An 8,132-nucleotide genomic window follows, 5' to 3' on the forward strand; every position below is an offset into this window, starting at 1 on the left:
AATTTCATTCTGATTAATGACTATTAACCTAATATAATATTTTCCATATGTCCCTGGCCACTTTTTGCTTCACTTAAAATCATAAATTTTAAAAATATTATATTCATTTTTGAGCATATTAGACTTTTCACTGATGACATTGAGGATGTACTGCACATAAAAGGTGATAAAGAAATAATCGTTAAATGAATTAATTGGTAAATATTAACAGTAAATATTATTCAGAGGATCTCTTTCTCCTTGTCTTTCTTTTTTAGAACATAAAAAGTTTATTTAAAAATATTTTTTTTTGCTAATTTACTGCCCAGGCTCTCTCCTTGTTTAAATTTTTTACTAGGCACCCAAAACCTAAGTTCCTGTTAATTCTTTACAAGTTTATTGCTTATTTATCTCTAAGTATAAAAACCTGGCTAGTTAAATCATTTCTGTGAGTATCATATATGATCTCCCATATGTCTATATTGTTTTTCTTCAATTAAGCTGGTTTTGTGACAACTTTTGTTGTTTAATAAAGTAGAAACTTTATTCACAAATGTTGAAAATTAAGTTTTGAGGTATGCTAGTGAAAAGCAAAATGGAAGTTTATTATTATCTCCCTCCCTTTGAATCATTTTAATTTAGTTTTTAATTGAATTTATTGGAATGACATTGTCTAATAAGATTATATAGGTTTCAAGTATATATTTCTATGACACATGATCTGTATATTGCATTGTATGCCAACTACCTAAAGTCAAATCATCTTCTGTCTACAGATATTTGACCCCCTTTACCTTTTAGTACATCCTCACTCCCCTTCCCAACCATACTGTTGTCTTTGTTTATCAGTTACAATTTTATATCCCCAAACTGAGCAAAATCATATGGTTCTTAAGTTTTTCTGACTGACATTTTGCTTAGCATAGTGTTCTCAAGTTCCATCCATGTTGTCACAAATGGCAGTATTTCATCATTTCTTATGGCCGAGTAGTATTCCATTGTGTGTATGCACCACATTTTCTTTATCAAATCCTCTATCAAAGGATAGTTTGATTGTTTCCATGTCTTGGCCCCCATGAACAATGTTGTAATGGACATAAGGGTGCATATATTTTTGCAAATATATGCTTTCAAAAATTTGGGGTATATTTTGAAGAAGAGGGGTTGCTGGATCATATGAAAAGTCTATTCTTAATTTTTTTTTTTTAGGAACCTCCATACTGTTTTTCATTGTGGGCGTACCAGTTTACATTCCCACCAGCAGTGAATGAGGGTTCCTTTGCCTCCATGACCTGTACAACATTTTAAATAAATTTAACAGTGTTTTCTAGTGCCTTTGGGGTATGCCGAATTTTTCCTTTGTCTTTTGTTGAGTAGGATTCATCATGCACATGGCTGGGATATGTATAAGGTCTTGAAATGGAAGTGCCTCCTCAGATCCTCTACCTCCTTGGCTTGAAGGCTTTTGCTTTTATATTTTCATACTCTCTTAAATCATTGGAGCATGTGGGTTAACTTTAAATTTCATTCATTTTTTTAGATTATTCACTAAATATTTATCAGGTGCCTCCTGTGAGCCAGACTCTAAGCAAGATTCTCGTGTTATTGTGAGGATAACCCTGGCGTTATTTCTCACTACATGCCAGGGAACTTATGGTCTGGTCAAGACGGGGATGGGAATCAAATGAAGGAAGAAGACTTTGAAAGCAGGAGTGCTCTTTGTCTATTTTTTTTTTTTTTGCTATTAAATTCCTGGTGCATAAAGGGGCATTGGGCAGCTGATTAATTACTTTATAGTACATGTTTGTTGCACAAATAAAGAAATGAATAAAGTGATATTAGAACACATTTAAAGACAAAAAGAGAGGAGGAAAACAACTTGACCTTGGGGGTTTGTTTTTGTGTGTTTTTTTAACTAAGCATTTACAAAAGTCTTCCTTGAATAAGTGATACTTGAGCTGAGATCTGAAATATGGATGGGGATGGTGGAGGTAGGGGAGGAGAGGTCTCCAAACAGAGGGGATATCATACTTAAAGGTCCTCTGTGTAGAGAAGGCCTTCAAGCTGAATATAGGCTAATAAGATTTGGCTGCAAGGGGTGGGGAGAGTGGGTGCCTGATGAGGCTGTAGAGACTGTAATTTGTTATAGCTTTCAGAACCATCTAAGACAGCCCTTTCCACATATTTTTAAAATGACCATATATATCACATCTAGAGGGACTCATTTACCATGATCGGTATGTTTTTAGAAGACTGCAAATTCTGGTATGGGAAGAGAACTGCATTTTTCAGATCCCAGTGTTTGCTTTAACTATCACTCCAGTGGCCTGTATGAAAACATGACCAATCTCACAGGTGACTGCTGCTTCTCAATAAGAGCTCCCAAGTCTGCTGCAACACAGCCTGTTTTGTGTGTTCCAACTGAGCCCCTGCTGTCTCGGGCACACTCCTAGCCATTCTGTGTCTTGCTGTTACTATTCTGAACTCTAAAATGCCCTGGTGTCCCACTCGAAGCAGTTCAAGTGATGCTTTCCTCTTTCTCTTTCCTGCCCTTCCTACTGATCTGTAAGCTCCTGTCACTTAATTCTGTGATTGGGGTTAAGTTTTCAAGCCTCTTTTAGCCTCTGTTGAATTATCTGTAAAATAATAACACAAAAAAGTTACTTACACTTGTGGTGATCACTTTGTAAGTTATATAGATATCGAATCACTATGTTGTACACCTAAAACTAATGTAATATTGCATGTCAACTACACTTGAATTAAAAACTGCTTCTGTAGAACACTTACATGTCAGCCATGTACTAGTTTATTACCTTTACCAGGTAGGTGCTAATATTATCTCTATGTTCAAGAAGGGGAAATTGACATATTAGCAGGTGACTTAATCTGCCCAAGGCTGTATAATTCATATTTGGTAGAGGTGAGCAAGGCAGCTGGCAATAGCATCTGGACTGACTGTGCAGTTCTATGGTACCTATACTGGCTATGATGTGGTCATAAGAATGTTCCCTTTTTTATTTTTGTGAGAGTTAAATGAGAAATTTTTTTTGTGAAAAGCTGAACCCAGTGCCAGGTACATAATCAACTCTCAATAACTATTGTTATTTAAATTTTTATTAAAGTATTAACAATATACCACAACTGTAATACACTATTATATTATTATAGTTTCAGGTGTACAGCATTAGTGACTTGATCTTTTTGTACTATCAATATATGATGTGATCACCATAAGTCTAATAACCACCTGTCATTGTGCAAAGTTATTACAGCATTACTGACTATATTCCCTGGGCAGTACATAACATCTCCATGACTTAATTTATTTTATAACTACAACTTTGTACTTCTTATTCCCCTTCACCTTTTTCAAACCGCCTCCCTCCCTCCACTCCTTCACCTCTGCCGGGCAACCATCAGCTTGTTCTCTGTTCCTAACTCTGTTTTTGTTTTGTTATAGATTATATTTAAATTTTAATTAAATTTAATTTCTCCTATGTTCAGATGAAGCAAATAGGGAATTCATAAAAAAGTTTTTGGGTTTTTTGTTTTATTTTGTTTCACCTGAGTCTTTTGTTCTTGCTTCAATCTTTTAACCTTAATACAATAAAATAAAGGTCCAAGATTATTGTGTTTTGTCTTGTTTATTTTCTGTATAACCCTGCACCATTTCTATGACTGAAAACTACATTCTGTGTAAAGCTAAGTTTCCTTTAGAATGGATTACAAGTGGAACTGACTTTTCCAATTACCTACTCAATTGACCTGGTACAAAGAAGGTTAAAGTTCCCACCTAATATATGATCATTAAAGCTTTTCATGTAGCTTTTCAGACAAGGCAGTCTGGGAAAACCTGGAGACAACATCATTTTTGGTGCCAGACTGATAAAGCATTTAACATTTGTCAGTTACAGGAGAAAGAGACGTTGATATATTAATTAGATGTAATACCTCTCTTAGGACAAAATGGAAAGAATTTTCCTTTGTAAAAAAGAAACATGTTAGATACTAAAGGTAAACATAGGGTGGCTTAGATAAAGCCAAGAGACCCTTAAATAAAACCAGAGCTTTGAAATATTTGGGAAACATACGGTGAACAGAATTTTTTTTATCATTGTTAATTCACAGTTGATAATTTTACTGAGGATGATTTCCAATGCTAAGGTAAATTAAGAAAATAATGTTTTTTTGGGGGGGGAAAACAAATCACTTATCTAGCAAATCAATTTCTCAGCCACCACACACCTCTTAGACTTTGTAAACCTTTTTTTTTTTTTGACAACTTCCGAAATGTCACAAAAACAAACAGTGAGTAAATCCAATAATTGTCCTCCAAGATTTTAGTCTTAGTTGAAATCAATCATGTAGGCTATTTATCTCCTCTTTGTCCTTCCCTCCCCCACACCAGACTGGTGTGGGCTGGGCGGGCACTTGAATGGCGTTCATCCACATATGTTTCAGTTTGGGGATCCTTAACCATAATTGATGAAGGATTATTTTTCTTTTTCTTTAAGGACAGATACACAGCATGCTTTAGGAACTGGGAACCACAACAGTTCATGTGAAAAGGACTCTAAATTCCATTGTTTAGATATTTTAAAAATTTCTAGAATACTAAGTCTATATAACCATATTCAGAGAATAAAGAATATCAGATTCACATATTTCAGGTAAGCATTTTACTATAACATTCTCGTGTAAGAATTCATTTTTATCAGATTTAGAAAACTAGCTACTTATGGTAAAAATATATTATATCAATACTTATACTTAAATCCTTGGATGGTTTTACATTCCTGTTAACTTACACTTTGGTAAAAATCAAACTGAAATTTGGATTCTTAATTTATTTCCTTTAATGGAATTAAAAAAGAAATTTGTTTTGTGTGTCTGATTCTTGATAAAGAGCATCTGATTTCAGTGTATATTGATGATGGAAATGTAGGTTTAATTTCAACAATCCAAAATAACTATTATTAATCTCTCTCTCTCTGAAGAAATAGAGGCATAAAGCATTTACAAAAGCATATAAGAACACATTCCAGAACCAGCAGAGTCCGGATAAAATCTGTTGACCTTAAATAGACAGCTCTAGCTTGTTTCTCCAGCAAAAGGCAATTCAAGCACATCCAGAGAAACAAACAAGAGGAAACTCTTTTATGGACTTGGGAGGAGTTTTTGTTAAGAAAGAGTCATTGGAGGAAAACAAGAGTTCAGAGTATAGTGACTTTTTATTGGCTGAGTTATGGCAGTCTCCCATTGGCTGGACTGATACTGTGCAGAGGTAGTAAAGTACCATCACTTCCTGTCCTGTCTCTGTTTGTTGGGGTCCTATTGTGAGTTAAGTAACATACATATGAAACTTACCTCTTCCAGTTTTCTGACTCTATTTTAATGTGTGTGTGTGTGTGTGTGTGTGTTTTAATTGATTTCAAAGAGAGGAAGAGAGAAGAGGAGAGAGAAACTGGTAGAAATATCAATGATGAGACAGAATCAATGATGGGCTGCCTTTGGTATGCCTCCTACTGGGGATCAAGCCCACAACCCAGGCATGTGCCCTGACAAAGAATCAACCCTTGACCTCCTGCTTCATGGGTCGATGCTCAACCACTGAGCCATACTTGCCAAGCTTGACTCTATTTTACATGAGGTTTTTGTTCATTAATTTTTAAAAACCCCAATTTTCTGCCTTTCTTTGATTAATGCCCTGTTTTAATTATATTCTAAATATCTGAACTCAGGAAGAAAATACAGATCATTGCATTTTCTTAGAATTTTAAAGTAACTTCATTTAAAACATTATTTTTGGTGCCTTTGTCAGTTATAGGAATTTGATTCATGCTTGTACATTCATAAGATGTATCACTTAATTATATCACAGGATATATCATTATTTCCATTCATTTTGAAAGCTAAGAATTTCTGACCTTAGAAATAGGGCTTGGAAATGAGGGGTAAAATACCTTGAAATATTGTCTTCAACTTTGTTACATTTTGCTGACCTCAGGGTATTGCATACCATACTACTATGAAATGTTTTATGAAAAAGCCTCAGGAGCCCTGGCAAGGTGGCTCAGTTGGTTATAGTGTCATCCCGAAATGCCAGGGCGTTGGGTTTATTTCCGGTCAGGGCACATACAGTAAGCAACCAATGACTATAAATAAGTGGAACAATCAATAATCTCTCTCTTCTCTAGCTCTCCCCTTCTCTCTCTCTCTCAAATAAATAAAAAATGTTAAAAATAATCTGAGGATGGTTTAACCAATTCTCAATCTTTTTAATAAAAAAAGAAAACGGAAAAAGTCTCATAATCTGTACGTGTTAGTATTAGCTTTGTATGTATCTGTTACCAGGATAGAGTGCAAATACTTGAAGGAACTGCGTATGTGCTAAAGTAGCTGTTAGTGTTGAATCCTAAGTCTTGATCTCATCTGGGCTTGTTTTATCATAAATGGGGAGCAGAGATTTTGGGGCCCCTCCCACGTACTCAGGACCAGCTGTCTTGGCACTGCTGATGCCCAAGATAAGTGTGGAGGGGGAAAGCTTGGGACTAAACTGTACTTTCTGGAGGAAAAATGCTGTAATGCGTTACACCCAGCATCTACTTGCAGGGATGTCAAGCTTCTCATTCAGCTTAGGTTACCAACTAGTTGTTGCTAGTGCAGCTCCCATTTGAGCAAGAGACTTAATCACATTATGTTCTTATTTTGATACAAACATTTAAATTCTAATATTGTAATGATCAGAACACTTCAAAGGAATTCTGAGGCAAATTAAATAATTCAGGACTTTAACTTTAGTGCCACGATGCATCGCATTAGCAGCTGTTTTGGTGTTAGGAGTTGACACCCAGCCTCAGACTTTGGCGACTGTTACCCAGAAATGTTAGATAATTAGTTTTTTGTAAACCATGATGAAATAGATCTCTAGCTTTACTGTACATGTTTATAATGCTTTCTTTTCTGCTCTGTTCTTTTGCCAATTGGAGGAGACACAAGAGCTAGTATAGGCTCATGCACAGGTTTTATAGGATGTCAGACAAAATGATTTTTTATTGAGGAAGGGTCAAACAAGTTGTGTTTTTTGTTGTGTCACACCATACAATATGAGGGCCACGTTATAAAAATTCAGGGCTCCCACAAGAAGGCTAAGGCTAAGAGCAGTGATTTAAGACTACATTATCCTGTTTCTAATTCCTTCCCTTTCTTCCTGCGGAAATGTAATTGCAGAAGCTGAGAGAAGGGATTGGAGCGTGTGCTTCTATATCTGCCTTGAAGAGAGTCGTAAAGGCTGTTTTATGAGTCTCTCTCTAACCTCGTTCTACTTTTCCAAATTAAAGGAGACAATATGACAATCCCACCAAGCTCTGATCTTACATCTTAATTTGCTAACTCAGCATCAATATCAGTATCTGGTTTAAGAGTCTCAGAGAAAACAGTGTTGAAATTAATGGCTTATCTATACATAGTCCTTCTCTGTATTGAAACTGAACCCATTTTTTTTCCCCTGAAGTCATTTTTTTCTTAAGCACAAAAATCATTATTTCTTAAAATCAGCATATTCTTTGTCCGTTTCTTAGTTTGACAAATGCAATGTAAGATGTTAATGATCGTAGGGACTGGGTGAAAGAAACTCTGTACTACCTTTACAACCTTTCTGTATATCTAAAATTATTCTAAAAATAAGTTGATGATCACATTACAAATCCATCATATTTGTCCTAGTACATTTGCAATATGACAGCCTAAAGACTGGGAAGGAAATTTAAAGTACTGCATTTCAACTTCAACTTTAACTGAGAGTTTTCAAGGTGTGGGGTGTAACCCATTTCTGAGATTTAAAGGAGTTAGGGCATTTTGTTTGTAGCATATATCATAGAGGAGGACATGCCTTTAGCATTTTCCTGAACTGTTTGTTTATAGACAAGCCAAGTGGAGCCTTCACATCTAGGTAAAGTCCCTTCATCTGCGCAGGCTTTGTCTCAGAGCTGAAACTAAACCTTGACCCACAGTGTCTCTTGATTATGGCTTCAAAATACCACCCACTTCTGGGGTGAGAGGCGAAGTCGGACTCCCCATCCTGCCCATTTTGGAACTTAGGAAAAACAAGCATTTCACTTAAGCTTTTCCAAACTGGACGGAGCTCGTTA

This window comes from Pipistrellus kuhlii, unplaced genomic scaffold (genome assembly GCF_014108245.1).
Source record: "Pipistrellus kuhlii isolate mPipKuh1 unplaced genomic scaffold, mPipKuh1.p scaffold_m20_p_8, whole genome shotgun sequence".
Taxonomy (NCBI): Eukaryota; Metazoa; Chordata; class Mammalia; order Chiroptera; family Vespertilionidae; genus Pipistrellus; species Pipistrellus kuhlii.